Raw genomic sequence first — 12,402 nt, forward strand, 5'->3', positions numbered from 1 at the left:
CAATTCTTTTTCTGCAAGATTAATTTTAAAAAGTCCATTTCTTAATGAGGTGTTTGTGTTGTGTACAAAATAATTGCTAATACTTCCTAAATTTTATGCAATGGGGCTTTGTCTGTCTATCCCTCTGCTAGCACTCTGCTGCTACACTTAGGAAGCACCAGTGTTTTGGCTTTAAAAAGAATTCTGAAGATCTAATATTTTAATTTCTTTGCCTGTTTTCGGAGAAAAAACCTTCACCCAAATGCAATTTAGTAACAAGTACTGCAGAAGATCCTGCAGGAAACTGACTTTTTTTTCGGGTTCCTTTTTGGGTTTTTTCCCTCCACAAAGTTCACAGCAGAGGGCAGAGCTGAGGATGCATCCTCTCAATTGTTCTTTTGTTACTTAAGGGTGTGTTTTTTACAATTCGAGTAAGCTTATCCAATTACTCTGTTGCTGAAAGGGACTTTCCTGCCCCTTGTCACATGCCTGACCTGCTTTCCTCGTTGCAGCAATAGCGACTGCGTGACTTTAGAGTCATTCCAGCCCATTTTTCTCACCGAAAGCTCAGCCACCAAGTAAAAGTTCATTACCCACTGACCTTTTAGGTGGATTTGACTTAGGTTAGGACTGTACACGCAGTTGTTAAAGCCAGCACAAGGTAGGGAAGCAGGACAGGAGAGGTGAAAGGGACAGCAGACTCAAGTCCTTTCAGCCACAGCCCAAAGTTGGGTTACTTTGACTTGATCATGAAGCCAAGGAGTAAAAAAATTGTAATTTGTAACTTTTGGAGTCCAAATAATAGATGATAGAGATGGATTCTGAAGGGCTGATATTTAATGTCCCTAATGAAAACAACCTGAGCTCCATGCAATACTTTTGTGTCCAATTTTGTTTAGAAGAAAAACCAAAAAACCAAAAAACGTTTCTTTAAATTCACACAGTAGGGAATTATTATGCTTTTTGTGATCATCGTGCTTTAAAAATTGTAATATGAAAAATTGAGTAAGACACAAGGAGACAGAGGCCTCCTGTCGTTCAGCTGCTTAACACCGCTATAAACCACTGACAGATTTACAGTACAGAGTTATGTGACCAACGGTGAAAACTATGATAGGAGGAAAGGGATTTGTGTGAAGTTGGGCTTCCCTGCTGTAGTGACCCTGCCGAGAAAGAACCTCGCCATCTAGTGGAATGCCTTGATACTGAAGTCCTCAACCTTCCTTCTCAGAGGCATCTTACCCCTTTTTTCTTTTCCTTTTCCTTTTCCTTTTCCTTTTCCTTTTCCTTTTCCTTTTCCTTTTCCTTTTCCTTTTCCTTTTCCTTTTCCTTTTCCTTTTCCTTTTCCTTTTCCTTTTCCTTTTCCTCTTTCTCTTTCTCTTTCTCTTTCTCTTTCTCTTTCTCTTTCTCTTTCTCTTTCTCTTTCTCTTTCTCTTTCCCTCTTCCTCTTCCTCTTCCTCTTCCTCTTCCTCTTCCTCTTCCTCTTCCTCTTCCTCTTCCTCTTCCTCTTCCTCTTCCTCTTTCTTCCTCTTTCTTTCTCTTTCTTTCTCTTTCTTTCTCTTTCTTTCTCTTTCTTTCTCTTTCTTTCTCTTTCTTTTTCTTTTCCTTTTTCTTTTCCTTTTTCTTTTCCTTTTTCTCTTTTTCTTGCTCCTTTCCTTTCCTTTCCTTTCCTTTCCTTTCCTTTCCTTTCCTTTCCTTTCCTTTCCTTTCCTTTCCTTTCCTTTCCTTTCCTTTCCTTTCCTTTCCTTTCCTTTCCTTTCCTTTCCTTTCCTTTCCTTTCCTTTCCTTTCCTTTCCTTTCCTTTCCTTTCCTTTCCTTTCCTTTCCTTTCCTTTCCTTTCCTTTCCTTTCCTTTCCTTTTTTTTACTTCCCTTCCCTTTTTTCTTTTTTCTTTTTTTTTTTTTTTTTTTCCCCACTGATGCTGTGTTTGTTTCTACAGAGATGGTGTGACCAGCTCAGGAAGCCCAGAGCAGCCACCACCTGGAGCTGGGAGAGTGTCCAGTGAAAAGTTCTGAAGAGTCATGGTAGTAATTTCACATTCTCATAGACTTCTCTTGGCATCTTTTACCAAAAGAACCTGACTTCTGAATGAGGAGATTTGGCCAGACTGCTAAGGCTGTTCTCAGGATCAAGGTAAATAGAAGAGTCAGTAAACATACATTTCCATACCTGGCATAAGACAGAAGAAGAGAACATTAAAGATACTGCATGCAGTCTGTGTAAGATGGCATTTTAGTGTTTGCAAGATACAGAAATATTTTTAAACTGTATGCCTTTCTGGTAAACATATAGCCTAAATATTACACTTTCTTATGTCTTTTCTAATAAGGCTGTATCTATTCCCATTATTATTCAGCAGATCTGAATAATGGGAATTAGATTCTAGATATAACAGATCCAGTTCTCAAGGTCTGTATCTAAATAGACACTCTGTACTTCCCAAAGTTGGAATACAGATTTTGTTGTATGTTTAAAAAGGTGTGTCTGTTCTGCAAAGTGCAGATAATACTCTGAATGTAGTTCAAACTGGGAATTCTAGACCCAGAATTTTAATAAATGCTTGTTTTTTGCATCTACATAAAAAAACAAAACAAAACGAAAAACAACCAAACCACCCACAACCAACAAAACAAAACAAAAAGTAACACCAAGAACAACAACAACAACAAAACCCAAATTATTGGAGGACAAAAAGGCCAATCTATCCAGTCTATCCCCATCCCTTGTTTTAAGAAGCTACAGACAGTACTCTGCTCATTCAGTTCCATCATTCATATAAATTTATGATGGTCATCTCAGCTTTTGCCCTGTTTTTTCTGGATTCTTGTGCAGACCATACCAAACTATTACTCTCTCAATGGATGTTTTTGCTCTCTCTTTACTGAACTCAGCAGCTCTATAATAATGTTACCACTGTGACAGTCCATAGCTACAGATCTACACTGGCTATCAAAATGTTAGCACTCCCAGCTCCTAATTTCTGTACTCTGTGGAGAGAAAAAAACCAGAATGCTAATAAAACTGAACTGAACTAAACTGAACTAAAATAGTGGAATGTCCAGAAAGCAGAAAAATTACAGTGGTAATTTATATTGCATCTGAAATTAACCCAGCACTAATACTGTAATTTGGCTCTTACACATTTCAGAGGATGTATCTCAGCTGTGTTCCATGGTTATATCTGCAGAGAGAACTATATCCACCACTCTGGTAATGTTTCTCATGCCACTAGACAGATTTGTTTGATCAAATTCTGATAATCTCTTCTCAAACAATTCAAGCTTCACTGACGAATGGATTCTACTGTCATTAAAAATTGACTCTTTGCATGGCTCTGAAGTTGAACTGTGGTGCTTTTTCCCACTCTAGACCAGTATTGCTTTGTCAACATAGCTTTAGTGTAGATTTGTTCTTCATGCAGAGAAGAATGAAGCTTTCTGGCAACAGAAGCTTCATGAACTCTGCTGTGCTAGCTAGGAGTCAGGCTGTAAATCTGGGTCTTTAGCATCTGAGTCAGTAAAAGAGAGAGCTACTCTGCTTCATAAAATATATATGCTAATCTCCCAGATGGCTATGTCTTCTTTCTCCATAGAACAGATGACCTGGAAAATAAAAGAAGACTAAAAACATTGGAGAGTGGAAATTCTGGGCCAAAATCTGAGAGCTTCCAGTTTATTTTGCAGGCAAGCCTGGCTTTAAAATTTAGCTTTGTTTTGATAATAAAATATAGCAATGATTGCAGTAATATTATTACAGGTCACAGTACAATTTTACATGTAACATGAAGCATTAACACATTTATGAGCATCCCTATAGGAAAAAGTAAAACAGAGGAAGACTTTCAAATGAGATTTCTGCCAAGATTAAAAGATACACAGCTAAGAGAAATAATGTTGTACTTTGGCTTAGTAATCACTACCATTTGCACACTCTGTTCAAGTATTTGCATATATGTGGCTGTCCAAGCCACATTCATAGCTCATGTTTAATTTATCATTGGTTGGGCTGCTGCTCCTGAAGCAGAAGAACATCAGAACCTCACTGCCACTCTGGCAACATTGTGCAACAGTTTTGAAAGGGCATGGAACAAAATTTAAACTTGTCTGAATAAAGCACCTGAGATTAGTGCAATGCAAATGCTCCCACCAGACAGTAAAAACACTCCAGCAAATCTCTCAAAAACTTTCTGAAAACTTTTTAGCTGCTGGTGGCCACGATCTTCCTTTTTATATGCAAAATGAAGCAGCAGCACAGTACCTTGAGTGCTACAGCCAGCATATGTTGTAGAATGATCTGTATTGCCCCTGGCATCTCCTCTTCCCCCCAAGGCCTTCTGTCCAAGGAATGACCAAGACTCCCTTGTTTGTGAGGGCAATGAGGTTTTCTTTGGAAATAACAAAAACCAAGATGGAAAACAAGGTATTAGCTAGCCAGTGATTTTGTTTAGGTTTTAAGTTTGTCCAACAAAGCCTTTGGGCCAGTTTTCAGGTCACTGAAGCCACCCTTGAATAACTTCAGAAATACAACACAGAAATGAAGAATCCTGCATCTGAACTCAAACCATAGGAGACAAAAAAAAAAAATTTATTCCTGCAACATACACTGGCTATCAGCATTCATGTCCAAATTATAGCTTTGTGCCCAAATGGATAGCCTTTTCATTTGGAGTAAAATAATCCTATTATTGATTGAGGCTGATGTATTTTTTCTCTAAGTTGTATTTAGTAAGTTAACTTACTATTCAGAATAATAAACCTCAATCTAAAATAAGACCAACTAGGTCAGTGCAGTAGTAATTGTTTTTTTCCATGCTGTCTTGAGGGAATAGGCAACATTTGCCTGCTGTCTCCTCTTATTAGAAATCACAGTTTAAATCCTTAGCAGAATTAGTTAGAGGAGCCTCTTTAAAAAATGTATTACTCTCTACTGGAAAATTTCCTGTCTTGGTTTCCCCACACAGCATCTACTCAGTGCCTGGTGACTAAGATCAAATATTATATTGTACTCATTAGATACTTCATAAGGCAACTTATGAAAGGATTTCCTTGTACTTACAGGGAAATGGTCCTAACTCTGTTTTGATCTTTTAGTTAAAGTCTGGGCAGAGAGATACATTGTGTTTTTATTGTGAGGCTGCCTCTCAGTACCAGCAGCACCAGATCCAGAGGGAGCCAGGGCAGGGATTTCACGTTACGCCATGGCAACCATCTCAAGGAGTCTGCCTTTCCATTCCAGAACTCACTTGCATTATCTATTGACCTTTTTTTTGTTGTTCTTTTCCCTACCTGGCAGTCTTATCTGGTGGGCTCTGGTCCTGCACACTGTCAAAGCACCATGCACTGTACAGCTGAAGCTTTTGTAGAACAAGGGAAGCACAATTCACGGAGTTGGCCTAAGCAGATCAGTCCCAGACTGCAAACTGCTCAGTGTCTTTGACTCTAATTGGTTCCTGAGTAGCTTTCAAAGGATAACATTAAGTGTAATTAACTTGTAAAGGATACATGCCTCCTTCTTTTTCGTGGGGTGGTGTTTTCTCTCCACATTGTGCCCACAAAAAGGGCTCATATGAGTAAGGTTTGTTAATGTACAAATGATGGGCTTTCTGCACATTTATCCAGCATAAGTCTTCCTGCATCACTGCTGTTAGAATCTGAAATTTTTGCATCACTGGGGAGTGGGGGTCCTCAGCTGCCATCCCAAAAGGTCACAGGGATGACTTTATATACAATGTTTATGGACAGACAAGTAATAATCAGACCTTTCTTGAAATTGGCTTTGACCCTTGTCTTCAAAACAAGAAGTCACTTGGCTTTACAGGAAGAGGGGACTTTTAGAACAGTCACAATAAAAAGTTTTCCAGCTCTCAGATTTTTTAATATGTATTTTTCTGTAATTTGTGTCAAGCTAGCAGGCAATGGTGTCAGAATGAGCCAGAATCCTACAGAATGAACTACATATATAATTCACTCACAGCTTTAATGCTCATTTGCTGTTCACCTCAAATTCATGCCAGCAGAGCCTTCCCACTACTCCATAGCAATACCTCCTCTCACTGGACCCCACGGTGCTCCTAAGGGAGTCTGAGAGGACTGAAGCCTGGGACAGAAGCAAACATCTCCCTGGGACTGCAAGCAGGTACCTGCTGGGGTTGTGAGGCACTAAACAGAACCCACCATTTCAGGAAAACCTATCATGCTATTTGCCTATAGTATTTTTAAATGCCAACATAAAGTGTTTTGCAGTGGGACCATTGAAATGGCTACAAAATGTTCATTTCCCCATTTTCACACGGTTATGCTTCCTGGTATGGCATAATTTCACTATCAGCAAAGAAATGTGCTTCCTTCCTATTGAATGGGAGCGTATGAAAAGTTTTGCCTACTTGACCCTAGTAGATGGCATTCGTCCTTAAGCTGTCCATATTGTGGCAGAATTTCTTTATGTGGATAATAAAAGGAAAGGGTAAGAAACTCCAGAGCTGTCTGGGGAGGAGGATCGCTGTCGAGGCAGGTCCCATGATGGGTGTGGGAGTGTCACCATGCCGAGGAGCTGCAGTGTCAGCCCCTCTCTTCTCAGACCGGCTCCGGTGGTACAAGCCACAACATGACATCGACAGGAACCTTCCAACACTTAATTTGGTCATTCTTAGCGAGCAGGGCGAACCACCCGCAACTCATTGGCAGTGATACTCTCAGCGCTCTCCACGAACACAGCACAAGGGGCAAACCTTCGGTTTCCGGAGGACAGAAATCCCTCCTCCCAGGGGCAGGTCTCAGGGAAGACCCGGGGGCAGCGGTTGAACGGCTTGTGGGGGCAGCCGGATCGGGGTGGGGGGGTGATCCGGGGCAGCCGGGAGCCGCGGAGCCGTCGGGGCGCAGCGAGCGAGCCTCGGAGCGGCAGCGCCGGCTACGGAGCGAGGGCTCCGTTTTTCCATCCTGCGGTTAACAATGAAGAAATTCTCGCCCGGGTTATTTTTGGTCCTGCTGGAGCCACACGCTGTTTCCTCGGGGCTGAAAGCTCATTGTTTTCATTCACTTTGGGATGGAACAATTGTAGTCGGAGACGTTTGTTTTCCAGTTCCTCCAACTATTATTACCTTTTCCTGTTCCCCTTGAGAAAATGGACCTTTTTGATACCCTGCCAGGTTGCAGTATGGAGCTGCCTGCCCATTTCAGGGTGTAATCATGGTAAAGGCAGGCGTTTTTACTGGAGAGGGGAAAAAAATGACAGAAAGAATGTGGAAGAAAACCGTTCTGTGGAGAAAAAGAAAAAAAAAAGAAAAGAAAAAAAAAAAAAAAAAAGTGAAATTGTGTAATAGTGAAGGAATGAGGCAGTGTGAGTCATCTTGCTCCTGAGCACTTCATCTGCTCGAGTTCTCACCCATACAGGAGGGAGTTTGCCCACATCCCACAGCCAGTAGGCCCAGCCAGAGGCATGGGACTGAAAATAGAATTGTATCCAGTCCTCTTCTAGCATGTACAAGAAACCATCTCACAGCTGCCCTCAGTGAAAGCAGAAACTCTCTTTAATCTGCATTTTATTGTGAATAATACCACTGAATCCAGCCACGTCTAGGTCTGCAAAGAGGTTTGGAAGAAATAGGTCCACAAGCTTCCTTAGACACTCAGCTCCTCCTTGGGATAAACCTTCTCATGGTCCATGCTTCATACTACCCTTACCATAGTTTTCTTCCAGCTTCTTCCTCAGAACAACTCTTTTTATCTTCTGAAACCAGTATTATTTTCAGTTCTTTCCTGTTTGCCCTCCAGTTTACCCTTTTTAATCTTACATGTGATTTACATGTGCCATTACAAAATCCAGGGTGCCACAAGAGTGAGAAAAAAGAAACACATGCTGCTGGGATGTGACCTTCTTCCTTTTTCTTAAAAACTGCAGTAGGGGAAGGCAGATTATTGAATTTTCACTTAAATTCATTTTAATTCAAATGTGACTGTACATACACATGTAGGACTCCTGTCTTTTTTCTCTGCCCTGCTACTGACCAGTTCAGAGAACATGACAATTTACAGGCTTGCATCCAGAGAGAAGGATCAGCTCTCAGCACACTCCTACCTTTATTTTGGATAGAAAGTGTTAGAAAGATGGATCACAAAGACAATGGCTGTTGCTATCTTATCAGTGGTAAGAAGATGAGATGTTCTTAAAAAGGATAAGCTTTCAGCAATGCAATCTCTCTTTTCCCTGTAGACTACACAAGGCCACACACACTGCATGTGCAGCCACCCCCTGCTGAATTTCCTAGGAGGTCACTCTATCTACTGAATTGGGTGGATTTTTCTGGAGCCATCAGTTCCACTCCTGCTGAACACTTTTAACCTAGAGCTGATATTCTTCCATCACTCCTTTTATCTCAGTCCCTCACAATTTCTCTGTTGTATTTATGAGAAAATCTGACAACTTAAGCACTTGCCTCAAAGTTTATGAGATGATGGGGTTCATTGAACCAGGAGGTGCACACAAGTGAGGATAGCACACGACAGAAACTCTTACCAGGTCTGTCAATCAGCTGGAAGTCTTTTTTTAAGAAAGTATGTGCTGTTTAGATTTGTTGTAAGGAGTAAAGCAGAAGGGAGGCTTCTGAAAAGTTGTATTATTATAAGATCTGAACTGTTTATTTGCAAGGCCCAGACCCTACAGACTTTCTGCGTTAAAAAAAAAAAAATCAAGTTGAGTGCAGGGTTCCCCAGTGTCAGTAGAAGTAATAGTTGTGAACAAAGATGTTTTTCAATATGAAGCTTGTGAAATTATGCCTGAAGCTTTGACTTATATATATTTCTTTTTAATTTAAAATGTTTTGTTTTCCATTATATACCATTTAAAGATTTACAAGAAATCATTTAGTTGCATTACTACCAACATAACTGTGAAGCAGCAGTGTGTACCAGAAATTCATAATTCAGTCCAGTAGTGAAAATACTTTGGCCACCTGTGCCTAATTCTGTTGTTATGACAGCAAGGCTGTTTTTCATATGATTTGTGTAACACTCAGTATTGAATTAAATCTTGGAAGTACATTTTCTACTGCAAAAGAGCTTTTTGTGGTTAAAATACTGCTTGCAACAAATCCTCCTCTTTTCGTGTCATGTCACATGCTGAAACAATGGCAAAAAGATAAATCTCTCTGAATCTAATTTTAACTGCTACCAACTGCAAATTTTGTTAAAGGTTCCCTAATTTCCATAATGTTTAGAACACTGTATATAACATCCCCAGGCATATAGCCTACAGATTTCTGGTGCAACTTCACTGGCATTTCTGGGTACTACAAGCAGCATGAAGCAGAGTTCTCTCCCAAAGGGTTGCTTACTCACCCTTCCTTTGTTTCAAAGTTGTTTCTGATTTTTTGCCTTTAGGGTTATTTTTTTCATGTTAGGTCATTTCCATTGTTTATCTCCAGAAAAAGTATTTACAGGCCATTTTGCAGTCATTTCTGGATTGGCCCATGGAAAGGTAAAGGTTATGGGTTTCTCCAGCAGGTGTGATCAGGAATACATGGCTGTCACCAGCACCATACACCTAGATCAAGCACCTTTGCTCTCTAACAGTTTTCTACTTTTTACTTCTCATTGCTTAATCCATCAAAGGTTTCCCAAGGGGCAGAATATGTCTTTGCATGCTGCAGACTGATAAAGAATGCACCAGTGAAATAAATATACTAATGCTACTAACACAGACAGTGCTTTGTAGCCAAACCTGGAGCCCAGACCAGCAGCTGCACGAGGTATCCATGCAAGTGGCCTTGGGAAAAAGACATTCCTATGAATGCATGAAGATCCCTGAGAATCTGCCCTAATGGGAAGATGCATTAAGCTGCTCCATGATGGGCAAAATCTCTCACTCCTAAGAAAAGGATCAGGAAGGAACTCTGCAAAGGGCTGCTGATGGATCCACCCTCTCAGATCATCTCCTGTGGGTTTCTTCCATCAAGGGGATAGACCAACGAGCACAGTTGATAGAAAAACCTGTTCAGCATCTATTCTTGATATGAAGTGGGAAACAATTTCATACAGTAAATACATACAGAAGAAGAATTAACAGCCTTAGTTTCATCCCACTGCCTTGTTTCTGAACTAAGAGAAAGCTCACCTGTCTTGGATTGACTCTGCAGAAGCTCTGACAGTTTGTACAGATGCTCTTTATGTGAAACATCACTCTGCTTAGTAAATTGAGACCTAGGAGGTCTGGATGCTGTCTTTGTCAGTGGTTTAGATTGAGAACCAGAGTAAGTCACTCAATTTGCAACAGTTTTAAGACCTGTGCAAAGGAATTACAGACACCTCCTCTGCAAGTTGCTTTCATCCACAGGTTAAAAAAAAAATCTAAATTCTAACACATGCATTAGTACCAATGACACTTAGCAAATACCGTGGAGTTGCAAAACATGAATCTATTTTTAAGTCCACTTTCCTTGGCTGCATATAGTGCCCTACTCAATATTGTGCCCCCGTGCTGCTGCTGTTTATGGTCTTACCTGTACCGATGAGGGCAAAGGATTCTGACCACAGACCTCATGGATACAGAGATAAGTGCAAGAACTAAAACAATGTACAAAAAATGATATACAAACAGACTGAAGACTCTCAACAAATGCAGATGCAAAAATATTTGCATGAAAAATTATGTATTTCAGAACCTGTGGTGTATCTGTATCTGTACATGAACACATACATCTATATACATGCATATGTGTGTTCTGTGTTGCCAAGGATTGCCTTAATGGGTTATAGCAATGAGCTAGCTGAAAGTGGGAGCTGCAAGTTTGAGTTGAATGTGTGTGTTGTGTTTCTGTATGGCTATGGATCTGGCTATGGATCTCTTTTACAGTAACAATTTCCTCCTAAACCAGCTTAACATCAAATGCCGTTTGTGGAAAATGTGGAAATGCTGTTAGGTTACAGCCAGTTGCCCACTGAATGGCTGCAACAAATCTATTCAGCCAGCAGGGGAGGAAGAAGATCTTCGTAGCTGCTGTTTTTTTCCCTGATGAATAATTATGCCACCTCCAGCTGGCTGCCAGAGGCCCTTTCTTTTAAAACCGTATGTCCTCTCTAATAGAGCTCTCATCACACCTCCTTCAGGCTTCCCTCATTCTGCTGTACTTGTGCCCGATTTCATTTGGTTCTTGCACTGGTATGGCTATAGATGATGGCTTCCTTTAGCTAGTGCTTAAAGAAAACATGGCCTAGGGAATACAGAAAAATTGTCTGGGACAGCCTGGGTCTGTGCCTCTGTGATTCCTGGAATGTTACTCACTGGGTAGCTCATACAGGTTTGCTGGTTTTTTGGGTTTTTTTTTGTTTTTTTGTTTTTTTTTAATACCTCTTTAAAGGATTGCTGGAATCCAAGTTACTTTATATCTGCCATAAAGTGGCAGTGTTTCAGGGCACTCCCCCCATATTAATAATCTTCACATTTTGAAATCTGTCAACTGTATCTTCAGGCACTGCCAATTCAAGCAAATAATACAAAAATAGTCACAACACCTCAGGGCGTGATTTCATCAGATCTTCTACACTAAGCAGGTCTGACCTGCTCAATATTTACCCGGGAGATCTCTGGAGAACAGAAAGAAGAATACAGGAAGGGACAGATCTTGTGAGGCAGCTTGAGATTTCTTGCCAGTATAAATCATACAACATCTCTGGGAATTTAAACTTTGGTTGTTTAAAAAAAAATAGCACTGCTTCTGCTGAAAATGACCTACATTGGTGCTGAAGCCTGTGACTCGAGATGCTACCTTCCAAGAGGGATTTAAAACTGAGATTCTGCAGTTCTTTTCTCAAATTCAGGTTGTTAACCATGGCCACATTCCATCTTAAGGCAATGAATTACATACTGTTTCCAATAATGTTGAATGTCAAAGTTATTCTTCACACCTCCTACTAAAGCACACAGTCACTGCCATATTCCACTTCAGACAAGGCTGTATTCAGCAAGCAGTCTTACATGCACAGTTAGCAAAGGAGTTGAAGTCAGACAGAAATGTAAAGTCAGTCTTCTGTTTATTCAGAATGAAGCTGAAATCCAAGAAACATCTAGGGAAACTGCCAAGGCACCAAAGACTCTGAACTAATCTGCCCGAATGCACCTTTATACTTTTATGAAATCCAGTTGCATGAAATTGTGACTTCAGTCCCCTATAACATTATTGCCTTGCAATGCCACTTGTTATTGCACAGGTCTTCACAGTTCCCTGTCAGTAAGCCAGCCTTCTTAAGCCTATTCTTAAACTTCTGTTCACATTCCCTCCTAATTTTGGCCTCTTTTCATTGGTAGGTATTAATATTTTTTATAATTCTGCCTCTGACAATGTATTTTAAACTGAAACCCCAGGCTAGGCAGGGACTGACCAATGCAGAAGGCTTAACATTATTAGAAAAATAGCTAAAAAAAGGCCATAAGA

This window comes from Heliangelus exortis, chromosome 5, assembly GCF_036169615.1.
Source record: "Heliangelus exortis chromosome 5, bHelExo1.hap1, whole genome shotgun sequence".
NCBI lineage: Eukaryota > Metazoa > Chordata > Aves > Apodiformes > Trochilidae > Heliangelus > Heliangelus exortis.